At 41.0% G+C, this 17,324-nt stretch overlaps 1 protein-coding gene across 3 annotated transcripts in view; it reads right to left on the reverse strand.

The window, feature by feature from the left end:
* Nucleotides 1–587: 587 nt before the first annotated feature.
* Nucleotides 588–17,324, reverse strand: part of LOC131223868 (phospholipid-transporting ATPase 1-like) — a 75,213-nt gene continuing 58,476 nt past the window's right edge. For all 3 annotated transcript variants that reach the window (XM_058219397.1, XM_058219399.1, XM_058219398.1), the window contains one exon: nucleotides 588–858. The gene's annotated coding sequence lies outside the window, so the exon portion shown is untranslated. The remainder of the gene's footprint in view (nucleotides 859–17,324) is intronic.

Genomic DNA, 17,324 nt, shown 5'->3' on the forward strand with positions numbered 1-17,324 from the left:
AACATGTTTGTCAAAATGCATAAATGATGCATTTCACTGATTAGATAATGATTATTACTTCTTAGCATTTAGAACTCTTTAATTGTGAAATTAGAAGTAAGTACATGTTCTTAGTTTAAATAATTTTGAAAAGTCCTATTCACCCTCCTCTAGGACATTAGACATACTTTCAAGCTTCGCTTGTAATGATAAAGTGGCAATTTCAGATCATTCCTTGGAAAATTTTCTTTTTGGTGTTGATCTAATTTTCTATGAGACGGTCATGCCATGCGCAAGCTAGATTACGAAGAATCCAGCATCGACAGGACTTTAGAAGCTGTAACGCCCCGAAACCTAGCACCCGAGTACAAAGACTCAAATCCCGTGTCCTAAGGTGTTAACACTAAAATGGTCAAGTGCATTAGCACCAGCACTGACAACGCCCTAATTTTCACCGCTCAAGTACGATGCTCTAATTGTCTAAACCCAAGTGTCGCTTAGAATGCCGCATGTGAGGAAAATCTCTCACATGTGTACATTGTCCAATTAACATTCATCCTAAATGAAAATAAATCATAGTAACGTGCAGTTAAGAGTAGAATCAAAGATGAGCGAAGATAACTATAAGCATGACAATAAAGCCAACATTCAAAGAAAATATAAAAGTATATCATCTAAAATGAGTCCCACAGCTGGGACCGAAATATCCACAATAACCTAATGTATGAATACAAAACACAAAGCGCAATTAAAAAAAATAAAATCTACTGGCAGGTACAGAAGCTTGGCTACCACGGCAAAGCTCTATGACAACTATCTCCCCAAAACTCCTATCAAGACATCCTTCGCTAAACCTTGTCACAATCAACCCTTCGCTACCTGTACGGTTGGGTGCAATTGCACAAACAGATAATGAGTGACCAACTCAGTGATAAGTCCTATCAATATTACACAATTAGTTATTAATCGTGTATAGTTTCGAGAAAAACATACAATAATCTTGATTTAGAATGCTTCTTATTTTAATGCGTGAATGCATGAAAATATTTATCGCACTGGGGATGCATATCCATCTAGACCAAATGCAAGTGAATGGATCTTTCAAACAATCAACCCATTCAACAAGTCTTTCAAACAGTCGACCTAGCTCACAATTGCAAGAGACTGAGTCTTTCAAACAGTCGACTTAGCCCCCAATTACAAGAGACCGGGACTGTCAAACAATTGGCCCAGCTCACAGTTAAAAAGGAACTAGGTCTTTCAAATAGTTGAAAGGCCCACAGTTAATGGGTCATCTGAATAGTGGTCTAGGAGTCCGCATAAATACACAAAATACATCACATCCACAACATCTAGATTAGCCACCCGATAACGTCCACATGTCATGAATGCATGATTAATCCAACATTTATTAATCCAATTCATAAACAACCATTTAAAAAAACTTTTACAACTAGTAGCCAACCTTCATCTAACAAGCAATGGAAATTGTTTTGTTTTTCCATGGCCCACCAAAGTTTTGAATCAGGGTAATGTTGAGATGTGGAGCCACATCTGGGGGCCGCTCGACCAGTCGAGTGCCCTGCTCGACCGGTCAAGTGGCCCACTCGACCAGTCGAGGACTGGCTCGACTCAAAGTCCAGCGAGCATCAGGTTTTGGGTTCCGAGGTGCTCGACCGGTTATGGCCCATGCTCGACTGGTCGAGTAGCCTGCTCGACCAGTCAAGGTTACGTAGATTTGTTTTCGGATTTGATGCGAACTGTGGATTTTTTAGTCGATTTTTATAGAGGTGCGAAAGGGAAGTTGCCTAAACTATAAATAAGTGTCCCTAGGGCTTTTCTAAGGTATGGAAAATAATTCTAAGGTGTAGGCAAAGGGTTTTCTATGTACTTCCAAGGGAGATATTAGTATATTGCCTTGTAATCTTTATTTTTCTTCATAGTGGAAGTTTGCATCCATGGTTTTTTACCCTTGTTGGGGTTTTTCCACGTATATCTTGTCTTGTGGTTTGTTTGGAATACTTTGATTCTGTTTTTAGTCTATATTTCTTCTTATTTATCGTTTGTGGGTGAGACTGGAGATTGGATCTCGGTTCACTGCGTTGTTGGTGTACTACCCAACAACTAGTATCAGAGCTATTGGTTTAGTTTTATTGGGAGTGATGACGGAAGAAGGGAAGACTAAAATTGAGAAGTTTGATGGTTCAAACTTTATCTTCTGGAAGATGCAAATGGAGGATTATCTGTATCAAAAGGACCTATATATTCCTCTAAGAGGAAAAGAGAAGAAACCAGAAAAGATGACAGATGATGAATGGTTTTTATTGGATCGAAAGGCTTTAGGAACGATCTGACTCTCTTTGTTTAAGAGCGTCGTCTTCAATATATCTAAGGTGAAAACCACAAAAGAATTAATGGAAGCCCTAGCCACTATGTACGAAAAACCCTCAGCGTCCAACAAGGTTCATCTTATGAAACAACTATTCAACATGAAGATGTCAGATGATGGGAGCATGGCTGAACATCTAAACGAGTTCAATACAGTCACGAGCTAGTTGGAATCCGTTGGCATTATTTTTTAGGACGAGGTCAGGGTGTTATTGATCTTATCCAGATTGCCAGACAGTTGGGATGGTTTAGTGATTGCTGTGAGCAATTCTTCAGGGTCGACAAAGCTGAAATTTGATGATGTGGCCGGTCTAATTCTCAGTGAAGAATCTAGAAGAAAGGCATCAGGAGTTTCAGGGAATTTAGAGAATGCTCTAAACGTAAAAGGAAGAGGAAGATCATTGAACAAATGAGGTAATAAACACGGACGTTCTAAGTCGAGGAAGAAGTCTAAGGGACCGAAAGACAAAGACGAGTGTTGACGTTGCGGCAAGAAGGAGCACATAAAACATGATTGCAGGGTGCTCAAGAAACAAGAAGGAAGCTCTCAAGGCGGGAAGGATTCAGTGAATTTATCTAAGGAGAGTGACACAGAGGCATTGATCTTGTCTCTTGATGCGAGAAATGAGTCGTGGGTTATAGACTCGGGTGCTTCATTTCATGCCACTTCACGTAAGAAAGTTTTGTGTAACTATGTATCAGGTGACTTCGGGAGAGTCTACCTGGGTGATGATGAGCCGTGAAGTATTGTTGGAAAGGGAGACGTTCATATAAATCAGAAAGACGGAACGGCTTTGAAATTGAAGGATGTCAGACATGTACCGAGTTTGAAACGAAACTTGATCTCAGTAAGGCAGTTGGCCAATACCGATTATGTGACGAAATTCACCAGTGATTCCTGAAAGATCACAAAAGATGCCTTAATGATATCTCGAGGCAAGAAGGAAGGTACCTTATATGTGACTTCAGGATTATATAGTTCACTCGCAGTCACATCAACTAGAGTGAATGGGCAGTTATGACATCAGAGGTTGGGACATATGTAACGCCCTGAAATTCGGGGGTCGAGCATAACTCAGCTCCCGAGTTCCAAAACATCACTTATGCAACATATTTAATGATGGATATATGTTGACTGTATTAGTGCATAAAACATGAAATAGATTAAGCCAAAACACAGATACGATTCAGGGATAAGTGAATAAAGCAAGCGGAAGACTTATAGAAAAATAAGTGTACAAGTGTAAATCCCTGAAGTACATATACAAGCCAGGTCGTATGAAAGTGTTATGTAACAAAATTATAAGTATCAAGTTACATCATTTAAGTTTCCAAAAATAATCCCATAATCCCGCTCATCAGACCGAGGCTCGCTAGAACCCGTCTGAAAACTGCATATAGGAGAAGCCAGCCTCATCATCATCCATCTCCCGCTCTGCCTCAGACGTCGCATCAACATCTGCAACATCAGAACCTAAGACAGAGTCTGGTGGGTGTTTAACACTGCCCCAGAAACGTGAGAGTGAGTGATCAACTCAGTGGAATAATAAGGCACTGGTTAACATGTTATCAGTTCAATTAAACAGTAATGATAAAGTAGAACAATCAAATAAATCCTAAGTACTCTTGTTAATGCAAGGATGTATGCAATATGATGCGTGCCCTCATGCGTACACCCTCAGCGTCTTCATCTTACGTTACGCATGACATCGCCTCAAAGTGCGCCACATCTATAAAACACATGCAAATGCGGTGCATGGATATGATTACCAAGTTGTTATTAGTCCATTTCACACAGCAGGATTGGGAAGCTAAGATACCTTCCTCATATCACCATCCAAACAGTGATCCATACTAGGGTCGTCAATCCTAGACATCTCATACGATCATATATTTGAGGTCGTAGCAAAGGGCTCGTCACCAATCAATGCACGCCTTTCACGCCTTTACTACCACAGTTTGGCTCGTCACCTCATTGCGGTATCCAGGTATGCTCGAGGTCACTACAAAGGGCTCGTCACCAATCAATGTAGGCCGACAGCACGAATATAGTGTCCCATACCACCATAATCGGCTCACGAGTTTAGTTGCTCACTGGTCACTACGGGGAGGCTCGTCACCCCAACGTAGGCCGACAGCTCAACCACGGTGTCCCATACCACCATGTCTGGCCCATGAGTCTTAGCGGATCAAGGTACCGTGGTTATTAGGATTTCACTGGTAAGTTCGGTACCCTAGATTCAAGCAGTAGCGTCCATACATGGTGAACATACATCGGACAATCGAGTTACTTGACGAACTCGACTAGCACGAGCGCACGTTGAATTGAACGACATAGAGTGTGCAAACACTCCGCGTGGCCAAACCACTGCCGACAACTCTAATACGACTCGGGTTCATCTAATACGTCCTACGTGGTGAAAGCAATCTCAGCCATGAACATAGGGTCAATTACCAATTTTCTGGACTAAGGCATAGTCCCAAACACCTTACACTACAACAGATATTCATATTGAATGTAAAACAGTAATGGAACAACAACTTAAATCATGGTACATACGCATCTGAAAAAAATCAACTTAACATAAATGTAAGCATAAGTAATGCTTGAATTTAAATAACATGGAATGTAACTAGCACAAAGGAAATCATGCACATCAATAGGAGTGAACGCCCACAGTTAGTGTAATAAGTTACACTTTAGATCATTCATGCATTTCTACAAACACTTAGCATACATGGAACAACATACATGACGTATGTTGGAAACAAGCATTTTGACAATTCCTTTTACCAAGGAGTTATCATACATACATCTAGCATACATACATGACAAATAATCATGGCAAACACAAGTGCATATTTTATACGTATACGATACTTTATACATACACATAGAATACACAAATCTCAATATAACACATGCATAACAGGAAAGCAACGTAAACACAACATTTGGCATGCGAAATCTCATCCATAACAAGAATAAATCATTAACTGGGATTGAAAGCCTTGAAAACCATAACCTATACACTTAAAGTCCGCACCTTAAGCAAGGAAAGAAACACTGAACTGATTTAGATGAGTTGTCTTCGTCAACGGCGACAGAATACCCTAAAATAAGGATAGAAATGAGATACAACAACACCAAGACTAATCTAAGCTCTAACACAGGTTAGGGTTAGATTAACTTACCCCAAAATGAACTCAGAACCATCAGAATAATGATTCAAAGTGAAGGTTCAAAGATGAAGAAGAACAAGGAAGAATCCAAGATGATTCACCAACTTATCTCTCTCACTTTCTCTCTTTTCCACTCTCTTTCCAAGCTAGGGTTAGAGAAAATTCGTATGGAAAAGAGAGCTAGGGTTTAAGGACTATAAATAGGCCTCAAATTGATGAAAATAACCCTAGGGACAAGGTATACTTAGGTTATAACCAAAGCATGCTCTCTTGATCCAACGAAGCACTTCTAGTGGGCCTATAACCACGAAAGGTCGGACTTAAGCTCCTTGACCATGGATCTAGGTCAATCTGAGTTTTCATACCGACCGGCTCTTCAGATCAGCCGTGGCGGACCACACTCAATTCAACGGTCACGGAATCTCGATCAGGTCCACAAGCACTAGGATATGCCTGGGCCACCTTTCCTGATCAGAGGGTGAAATTGGGTTAGAATCCAACGGTCAGATAGCTTAAAATCGTCGCGCAAGCGACACGACTCAGATTTCATAAAAACTTATTAAATATCCAACCGTTCTCACACTCTTCACTCCGAGCTCAAACAAATCGACCCAGAACATCACATGGACTTGATTTTCGAGGTGATGGTCAAGCCCAACTCGGTGACCGCAACAGCCTAAGATCATCGCTATCGGACTTTCGATGCGCGGTCCAAGTCCGATCCAAATCTTCTAAAAAATCTCCAGAACAACTGGATTTAGCGATGGATCCCAGATTTCAGAGTAACGTAGCGCTAACTAATCTACAAGTTTAGAGCCATGCAGATACAATTTAAAGTGATTGATGCGAATTTCACAAGCAATCGAGTATAGTGCTAATTACCCCAAAAATAGCTACTTAAGGAAAAATTAACATAAAAATTTCCAAGGTCGTTACAATCTACCCCCCTTAAAGAAAATTTCATCCTCGAAATTCATACCTTCATATAATCCTCAAGGATCAGAGGGTAGGTCTTTCTGACCTCAGCTTCAGATTCCCAAGTAGAACATATGAGTGAGAAAGGGATGAAAGTGCTATTGTCAAAAGGGAAGCTACCAAGGTTGAAGTCTATTGACTTAGAATTCTGCGAGGACTGTGTGTATGGCAAGCAGAAGAGGGTAAGTTTCAAGAAGACAGGACGAGCTCCAATGACACATCTGTTAGAGCTTGTACACACTGATGTGTGGGGACTGGCACAGGTATTATCTCTTGGTGGCTCACTTTATTTTCTTTCCTTTATTGATGATGCTAGTAGAAAATTGTGGGTCTATTTCTTTAAACATAAATCTGATGTATTTGATGTATTTAAGAATTGGAAAGTAATGGTAGAAAATGAAACAGGTAAAACAGTAAAATATCTCAGATCTGATAATGGGAGAGAGTACTGTGATAAGAAATTTAAGGAGTATTGTGCAGCAAATGGAATCAAACATCAAAAAATGATTCTAGGGACACCACAGCAAAATAGTGTGGCTTAGCGCATTAACAGGACCATCCTTGAGTGCGCTAAGAGCATGAGGTTACATGCAAGGTTGCCTAAGATGTTTTAGGCAGATGCTGTGAATACTGCTGCATATCTCATCAATAGAAGTCCCTCAGCACCATTGGATGGTGGACTACCAGAAGAAATTTGGACTGAAAAAGAAGTGAACCTTGCACATCTCAGACTGTTCAGTTGTACTTCATATGTTCACATTGATGCAGAGCACAGAAACAAGCTGGATGCAAAGTTCAGGAGGTGCATATTTATAGGCTACAGACAGCATGATTTTGGCTACAGTTTTTGGGATGCAGAAAATAAAAAAATCATCAGAAGCAAGGACATTATCTTCAATGAAAAAGTGATGCATAAGGACAGTGTGTACGAAAATAAGGCTGAGGAAAAAGAATTCGTAGAGTTGAAAGAGTTACCGAGCACGGGTGTTACAGCGCCACAGGATGATCATGCACAGGAGCATTATGAGGTAGAGCCATAAACACCGGTTGTGAGGTCTACTCGGGAGAAGAGACCCACGATCCGATACTTACCCTCTTTACATTATCTACTGCTGACAGATAATGGTGAACCAGAGTGTTTTGAAGAGGCATTACAATCAGATACACGGGTTAAATGGGAGCAGGCCATAGATGATGAGATGAACTCTCTTGAGTCTTATCGTACATGGGAGCTAGTCATTCTACCCAAGGGTAAGAAAGTTCTTCATAACAAGTGAGTTTACAGACTGAAGGAGGAGCATGATGGTTCGAAATGGTACAAGGCCAGATAGGTTGTGAAAGGGTTTCAACAAAAGGTAGGTATCGATTTCACTGAAATATTTTCACCAGTAGTGAAAATGTCCACGATTCGCATAGTCTTGAGTATAATGGCTACAAAGGAATTACATCTAGAGCAGCTAGATGTTAAGACAGCCTTTCTGTCATGCAGACCATTGTTGCTATTTAAAGAAGTTTGATACGTTGTATATCATCCTTCTTCTATACGTTGATGATATGCTTATGGCCAGTTCAAGCATGAAGGACATCTCAGATCTCAAAAGACAACTGTCTAGAAAATTTGTCATAAAGGATTTAGGAGCTGCAAAATAAATACTAGGCATGAGGATAAAGCGTGATAAGAAAAACAAGAAACTGTTTTTGTCACAGGCAAAGTACATAGCTAAGGTACTTGATCGATTCAATATGGGAGGTGTTAAGCCGGTTAGCACACCATTAGCCAACCACTTCAAGCTATCTAAGGAGCAAGGGGCAAAGACGCAGGAGGAATGGGACTACATGGCTAAAGTCCCATATGCATCAACTATTGGGAGTCTCATGTATGCTATGGTGAGCACGAGGCCAGACATTGCTAAAGCAGTGGAAGTTATTAGCAGGTTCATGAACAACCCCGGGAAGGAACATTGGGAAGCTGTGAAGTGGATCTTTAGATACCTGGTAGGTAATATGGATGTAGGGTTGTATTATGGAGGATTGAAAATCAAGCTACAAGGTTACGTGGATTTAGATTTGGCAGGAGATATCGACAGCAGAAGAAGCACTACAGGTTATTTTTTTCTCTTGGTGGTGTTGCAGTCAGTTGGATCTCTCAGTTATAGAAGATGGTATCTATCATTACAACAGAATCAGAATATATTGCGGCTATAGAAGCGTGCAAGGAGATGGTGTGGATGCAAAGTTTCATGGAAGAGTTAGGTAAGAAGCAAGAAGATTGCAAGTTGTACAGTGACAGTCAGAGTGCAACACACATGGCTAAGAATTTAGCCCTTCATTCAAGGACCAAGCATATTGACATCAGATATCACTTAATACATTCATTACTGGAAGATGGATCGATTACTCTAGAGAAGATTCTAAGTGAGAATCCTGCAGATATGCTTACCAAGGCGGTCACACAGGAGAAGTTGAAGCTCTATTCAGCTTTGATTAGTCTTCAGACTTGAGGATGGGGAGGTGATGCACTCCGGATGTAGAAGATGATAGTTTATGGCGATGTGTCTCCAAGTGGGAGATTTTTGAGATGTGGAGCCACATCTGGGGGCCGCTCGACCGATCGAGTGGCCCACTCGACCAGTCGAGGACTAGCTCGACTCAAAGTCCAGCGAGCATCAGGTTTTGAGTTCTGAGGTGCTCGACCAGTCGTGGCCCATGCTCGACCGGTCAAGGGTCCGCTCGACCGGTCGAGCAGCCTACTCGACCAGTCGAGGTTACGCAGATTCATTTCCGAATTTGATGCGGACTGCGGATTTTTCAGTCAATTTTTGCAAAGGTGCGAAAGGAAAGTTTCTTAAACTATAAATAGGTGTCCCTAAGGCTTTTCTAGGGTATGAGAAATAATTCTAAGGTATAGGCAAATGGTTTTCTATGTACTTCTAAGGGAGAGGTTAGTATATTGCCTTGTAATCTTCATTTTTCTTCATAGTGGAAGTTTAAATCCATGGTTTTTTACCCTTGTTGGGGTTTTTCCAAATATATCTTGTCTTGTGATTTATTTAGAATTCTTTGATTATGTTTCTAGTCTATATTTCTTTTTGTTTATCGCTTGTGGGTGAGACTAGAGATTGGATCTCGGTTCACAGCGTTGTTGGCGTGCTGCCCAATAGGTAAAAGTTAGGCCCTAAAAGTTCATGGTGTGTTGCATCACATGAATGGTTTAGACCTTACACTCATATCATAGGAGATGAGTTCTCAAAAAGTTCGCATGAGTTCTCATAAGAACTGGGGCACATGTAAGCCCCGTATCCTAGACCGTACCATTCCATAGGCTTCCGCAGTCTTTCCGGTCGAATTCCGGCAACCTTCGACCCTTAACCGGTATTTGCGCGCGACCCTGATTCTCATACCGTCAACCCGAGTCAACTCAACCCAGGACTTGTACCTTAGCGACCGCGTCGTCACCGCGGTCCCAATGCCGCGACTCGCGCGTCGAGGCGATACCCTGGTCGGGAGATGTGGGCCAGCGTTCGGTGCGAGGAAAACGCCGCGCGTGTGAATTCTAAGTGAATCTCTATAAGGTGTCACATCAATCAATCAACCCATCGATCCCATCATGTTAAGTACACATCACCTTTCACCTTTTCCCAAGCAAGCCCCAAAGTCAAAAAGTTTCTTACAAACCCATGCTTTTCTTACAACTTTTGCCACAAAAGTCAAAAAAGCCTCTTACACCCATCACCACCACATCCATCACTCCATCACCCATCACTCCCTCTCTCTCTCCCTTTACAAGTCTCTCTCTCATTTTCAAACTCTCCAAATGCAAGAAAAAAATTCCATACGTATGAGCTCTCCAACTCTTCTAAGCTACAAGTGTGGCCCACCTTTCCATCCCTAGATCTCCCATCCTAGCCATCCATTTCTCATCTTCCTCCATCAAAGAGAAGCACAATGAGCTAAGGAAGCCAAGGGAGCAAGAAGATCAAGTGGTGGGTGCTTTGATAGGGTAGTTTTTAATGTTTTTAAGATGGGCCAAGTGAGGCCAACCGATCAATGGTTTGGATCTCACTTTAGACCCTAAGATGTGGCCGATGGCCCACTTGGATCATCATGATCATTCCATGATGGGGCCATTCTCTATGAACCCCATCATGATGTTTATTTTTCTTGCATATTTAGGGTCATCTAGACCGTTTAATTTAGTGGAGAAGGAATCTCCACCGTTGGATTTTGATTTAATGGGCCTATGTGTAATGGGGCCCACTTGATGTATGATTTAATGCAAGGGAGGGCCCATAATGCCGGGGTCCCTCCATCACGCGGGTCCCACTCTCTATCTCTCTCTCTCTCCCTCTCTATTTCTTTCTTTTATGTGTGATGATATTGAGGTTGTGTGGCCCACTTGAATGAACCCCACCACAAGGTATGTATTCCATCCAAACCATCTACAAGTGTGGCCCACTTTGTGTGTATTATACCCACACCATCCATCAATGGTGGCCCACATGAGCAGGCCCACCTTGCACGGCCAGACAGTCCAGCGTCCAGGGACGCTGGACGTTTTGTTGGAAAAACACAAATGTCAGCTTGGTTCCAAGCCAATGGAGGAGGCCCACTTATTTTGGCCCCACCTCGATGTATGTCTTCAATCCACGCCGTCCATTCCGTTCCCAACCTCCTTTTAGGCGTTGAACCGAAAAATGGTGTCAACCCGAGGTCCTAGCGGGCCATACCATACTAAATGGTGGTTTTCACCATTGAAATCTTCCCTGATTGTCTATACGATGAAATATGCCCAATATTGGCCTTGTTTTGCTTGTCTAGAGCCATAGAGGGCCATTGGATGGAGTGGATTGTCTAGATGTGGACCCCACCTGTGAAAACCAAGAAAATACAGAAATAAAAAAAAAATGCATCACAGCAGCTGCTGCTGCTGTGTCAGAGAGCAGCAGGCGCTGCCTGCGCACAGCGTCCGGGCGGACGGGCGGACATACAACCACCCACGGCTGTAGCCGTGGGCCCCACCTTGATGTTTATCTGTCATCTGACCCGTCCATCGGGTGGGCCACCCCCTGACTTGGGCCCACTCTAAAAATCATCCTGATCTAAGGATCAGGTGGCCCACACCGTAGGAAACAGTGGGATTGAACCTCTACCATTGAAACCCCTTTTGGGCCCACAGAAGTTTAGGATCAACATGAAATTTGTTTTTACCCTTCACCTAAGTCCGTGCAACCTTATCAACGGTCTGAATGGAAAATAAATGTTATGGTGGGCCCCACGTGGAGCCCACAGTGAGATGTGTTTTATTGCCACCGTCCAGGAGACGGTGGAGCACACTGTGATGTTTGTGTTTTATCCCCACCGTCCAGGACGGTGGGTGTGCATGTGTGATCATGTGCGCGCGTGTGTGGGTGTGTGCATGTGTGTGTGTGTGTGTGTATATATATACATGAAATATTATATTATATATAATATTGTATGTATTGTATATATATTATGTATAATATTATATACAATTTACTGGCGGTGGGAGGCCCATCTCAGTTTACTTATGGCCCGTGGTTGAGGCCCACCTTGATATATATGTAAGGCCCATCTCAGTTTACTTGTGGCCCATGGTTGAGGCCCACTTTGATATATATGTAAGGCCCATTTGAGGTATTAGGGGCCCATGGTTTAAGGCCCATTAAGATGTATTGGGGCCTATGGGTTGAGGCCCATTTGATGTACATTTGAGGCCCCATTGGTGTGGCCCATTTGATACACATAAGGCCCATGAGATTAGGCCCATTTGATGCATTCTAAGGCCCACGGGTCATGGTCCATTGCAATGCACATAAGGCCCATTGGTGCGGCCCATTGATGTGGCCTACTTGATGAATATAAGGCCCATATGATATGGTCATTTGATGTATTTAAGGCCCAATGGGATGTACCTAAGGTCCATTGCAATGTACAATCACAACATGGGTTATGTAATGATGTTTACGTCGGGCTATGCCTTGGGAGCAATGGTGGTTTGACGTCCATATTGCAAGTATAATGTTGGTTAAATTCCGCATTATGAGTCACCCTAGGGCTCATTATAGGCTCGTACGTGTTATGGGTAGGCCGTCTAGGCCCATCTTCGTTATGAACATCATCCACCCCATATAACATGTTTAGTTCCATGATTCATGATCATATGCATCATACGTATGCTTGATATGAGAAATGACTGATCATAGCATATGCCTTTGGGCAGATTGTTTAGGGGCTCCCGTACAGGGGGTGTTGCCCTACATGAGCGCACGATACACGCAGGGTTGTTGTATGACTGGATAGTGTGATTCATGCATTCGCATTGTGTGATATGGTTACTGTACGCCCTAGCGACATTAGGGCCGTAGCCTCCACAGATGTATCGTGGTTGGCAGGATTAGATATCGAAAATACTGTTCTACATGGGGTGCGATAGATATCCCTGGGTGAAAGTCCCTAAACCCTTATGGTACCAAGAGGTTGCTCCAACTTCTAGACCGAGTGGGTGCATGAGCGCCGAGTGCCGATTACCAGACGGTTGCGCTTTCCACTGTATCGTGGTCAGTTGGAAGGGGGTGTTGTAAGTGCTATAGTTTATATCCCTGTTTGTTGTCAAATTTGTGGTGCCAAAATCACTGTTATGTTATATATAACCTGCTTAAGTGAAGCTCTCTCAAGGATCAACATACATGAACAAGCTAAGCTCACATCAAGCAAAGCTCTCAAGTACAAGACTCAGGATCTTGAATGAAAGAACTGATCACAAGACAAGATCTTGAATGCAAGAGCTGCTCACAAAACAAGACTCAAGCCGAAAAGAAAGTACAAGGCAAGACTCAAGCTGAACTCAAGACTCAAGCTGAAACTCAAGAAAGTACAAGGCAAGACTCAAGCTGAACTCAAGACTCAAGCTGAAACTCAAGCTACTTTCAAGATTGAGCTACTTCAAGGTTTGATCTTCATCAAGACTTCAAGGCTCATTCTTCATGGTCTCTTGTTTCAATGTCCATACTTCATGATTGAGGTTTGTTTGACCATAGGATGACCTTAGAAGTAGGTCATTTCGGATACATAAGTCGAATATTATTTTACATGTGATTGGTCTGTTCTTCGACCAGTCTTAGGTCTGCTTCGACTAGTCCTAGACTTGCTTCGACCAGTCTAAGAAAATCCTCGACCAGTCGTAAGTTTGTTACAAATTCCGGATAAAATCTGTTAGCCTTCGACTAGTCCTGGAATCTGTTCGACCAGTCGTAGGAACAGTGTCGACTGATCTTCGACCAGTCGTAGAATCTACGACTCGAAGTCCAGCGAAGATATTCAGGACCTACGACCAGTCGAAGGAAACCTACGACCAGTCGTAGGAGGGCTACGACCAGTCGTAGAACGGTCTGCGCTTATCCCGCCTAATCTTTCAAATATCTGTTAATGCTTCGACTAGTCGTAGAGCACTCTAGACCAGTCGAAGACCTGATCTTCTCACCTATAAATAGAGCACGAATCTCAAAAGAAATCATCGATTTAATTATAGTATTCAAGCCAATCTTCGTCGAACTTCTGAAGAGATAATTTTGTACTCCATCTAAGCTAAGTGTGCTTATTTAATATCTTCTTTCCTTAGCTTTATTTTAATTGATTTTGTTTCTGCTATTCCAATCTGATTTGAAAAGAGGAATTGTTATTCCCTTTCTTTGGAATCAAAATCAATTAAGGCAAGCCCTATTTGGTTTAATTTAAAATCTATTAGAATTAGAACCATTGTAATCGAGTACTGGACATTGAACTTGGACATTCAATCATCTACTTTGATTTGGTTCTACCGGGCTGCTACAACGAAGAAGATATTCAGGTATTTTACATATTGTAAATTCCTTTCTATTATTTTGGTTTCTTTCAAGATTTGCCAGAAAAATCTTGTTATATTGGTTATCTGAGGAGAGCCAGGAAAACTCATAAGTGGGGCTGTTTCTAATTGTGTAAGCCCACATACAAAGACACAATTGTAAGGGTTTTGGGTGAACCTGGGAAAACCTATCTTTAGTGAACGCTAATATCCCCTGTGTGAGGATATTAGGAGTGGAGTAGCTTTTTGTGTGGCTGTTGGATAACAGTTGGTGAACACACAAGCGAACCACTATAAATCCTTTGTGTTGTGGTTGTTTATTTTATTCTTTTAATTTTTTTTTATTCTTTTTGTGGGATGTATGTATGGTGGTGAATGTTGTAATTATTTCAAGCTTTGTGAGAATGTTGTAATAGCTTAGAATTTACTTTCTGCTATTCCTTTATAAGCTTGTTTTTCAATTTCATTTGAAAGTTGTTCCAGCAAGGTTGCCCTGCCATTTTTATGGTGTATGGCTGTCCCTAGAACAATACATCTTTAATTACAAGTTATTTCAATTCAGTTCATATTTGTTTTTGTATTCCTCTTCGATTTGAGACTTGATACAAAGACCTTTCTAGAAATAAGGTTGTCCTACCATAAACTCTGTTTTTGGTGTAAGGTTGTCCTTAGAATAACGTTTGTATCAACCTCTCAAGATCTGAATTTTGAGGTTGTTTTTCTTTCCTGCATTATTATTTAATTTGGCTATCATTTTCTTTATTATTCCGCTGTTATAAGTTTTTATTTGGCATTGTCCTATTCACCCCCCCTCTAGGACATATAGCTTGGCCTTTTCAAGTGGTATCAGAGCCTAATAGCTCCTTTTTAATTCTTGGATTTAATTCCTGAGCTAACGATTTAAGCTATTCAGATGCCAAATTTTGATGGCCTTTCAGTCACTAGGCCTCCACCCTTTGATGGCTCCAACTATGCTTATTGGAAAGCCAGAATGAGGATCTTCCTCAAATCAACGGTTGAAAATGTGTGGCAAGCCACAGTGACTGAATAGAATCCTCCTATCATGGAAGTTACTGGGGTTGATGGTTCAAAGTCTATGAAAACCACACCATATTACCAATGGACCACCCTTCAGAAAAGTGAGAGTAGTGCAAATGCTAAAGCACTAAATGCAATTACTTGCGCACTATCACCGGATGAGTTCAAAAGAATCATCTCTTGTGATACTGCAAAGCAAGCTTGGGATATATTAGAAATGACACACGAGGGTACTACAATTGTCAAAAAATCTAAAGTCCAACTCCTCACAACCAGATTTGAAGAAATTCATATGGAGGAAAATGAGATATTTATGGACTTTTACACTAGATTGAATGACATTGTAAACTCAATGTGGGGTCTTGGCGATAAAATCCCAGAAAGTAAAGTATGTGCAAAAATATTACGCTCACTTCCTGAACGGTTCAATTCTAAAGTAACCGCAATCCAGGAACTTCGTGATACGGATAATATGAAGGTTAAAGAACTAGTTGGTTCTCTACAAACCTACGAGTTAAACTTTAAAGCTCCTAAAGGTAAATCTATCACGCTAAAATCTTCTAAATGTAATTCAGAAGAAAATTCTGATTCAGAAGATGATATGGCTCTTTTGGCTAAAAAATTTTATAAGATTTTCAAAAGCAAGAAAAGGGTTGATTTTCAAAAATCAAATGACAAAAAGAAGTTTAGACCCAAATCTCGAAAATCTTTGAAAGATAGTCAATGTTACAACTGTCTAGAATATGGGCACTTAGCAAATAGATGTCCTAAAAGGGACAAACCCAAGAAGAAGGGTATGTTGGCTACATGAGATGAATCATCTAATTCTGAAGGTTCTTCTGAATCAGAAGATTCTGAAACCGAGTCGGGCAATGAGGTCAAAGCTCTTATGACTCTAGCCAAATTCACATTTTCAGATAATGACTCTACAAGTGAAGAAAATCTGAATAGTAAATGTGAAAATGAAGATGATCTTCAAGATGCTTACAATGCCCTATATAAGGAAAGTTGTAAAATTGCTGTCAAACTTAAACTTCAAAAAGAAAAGTTTTCTAAACTCAAAAATTGTTTTGAATCGCTTGTCTTAGAAAAATCACAAATTTTAGATAATTTTGAAAAATCAAAATACGATTTGGAATTTAAAAACTCTCAAATTGTTGTTTTAAAATCTGAAATTGAGAAACTTAAAACTGAAGTTTCCTCTCTTCTGAGTTTAAAGGACACATGGAAATATGCCCAAGGTGATCCAAAGTTAGAAAAATTGTTATCCGGATCAAGAAAATGTGGCGATCGATCCGGGTTGGGCTATGATAAAAATCAACCTCCTAAACAAAAGTATACTCCTCCTATGTTTGTTAAAGGAGAGTCCTCAAACTCAAAAGGGAAAAGTACTTATCAAGATTTTTCTAGAAATTCAAAAACTTTTCAAAAACCTAGAAGCAGCCATGTCAACTTTAATCAGAATCGAAATCCACTAGCTGAAAAGATAGTTGATTTACTCAAGGAGCTATTAAAATCTAACTCTATAGGTCATTCCTACAAGTATACACAAAAGAAGACCAACTATGTTCCTAAACCCAAAACAGTTATGAAATGGGTTCCTAAAGTCACTTGCTTGGTTGCTCACACTGCTTTCAAAGCAACAAGTCATTCAAAGTGGTACCTAGACAGTGGATGCTCCAGGCATATGACAGTGACAAAGCCTTATTCACCGATCTGAAAGATATGATGATGGTTCACACATTTGGTGATGGAAGCAATCGCAAGATTTTAGGCCAAGGTACGGTTCAACTTTTTAATCTTCCAGTGTTTAAAAATGTTTTATATGTTGAAGGCCTAAAGCACAACTTGCTTAGTATATCACAAATATGTGATAATAACCATAATGTTCGGTTTTCTA

Source organism: Magnolia sinica, chromosome 13 (genome assembly GCF_029962835.1).
Source record: "Magnolia sinica isolate HGM2019 chromosome 13, MsV1, whole genome shotgun sequence".
Classification (NCBI taxonomy): Eukaryota; Viridiplantae; Streptophyta; class Magnoliopsida; order Magnoliales; family Magnoliaceae; genus Magnolia; species Magnolia sinica.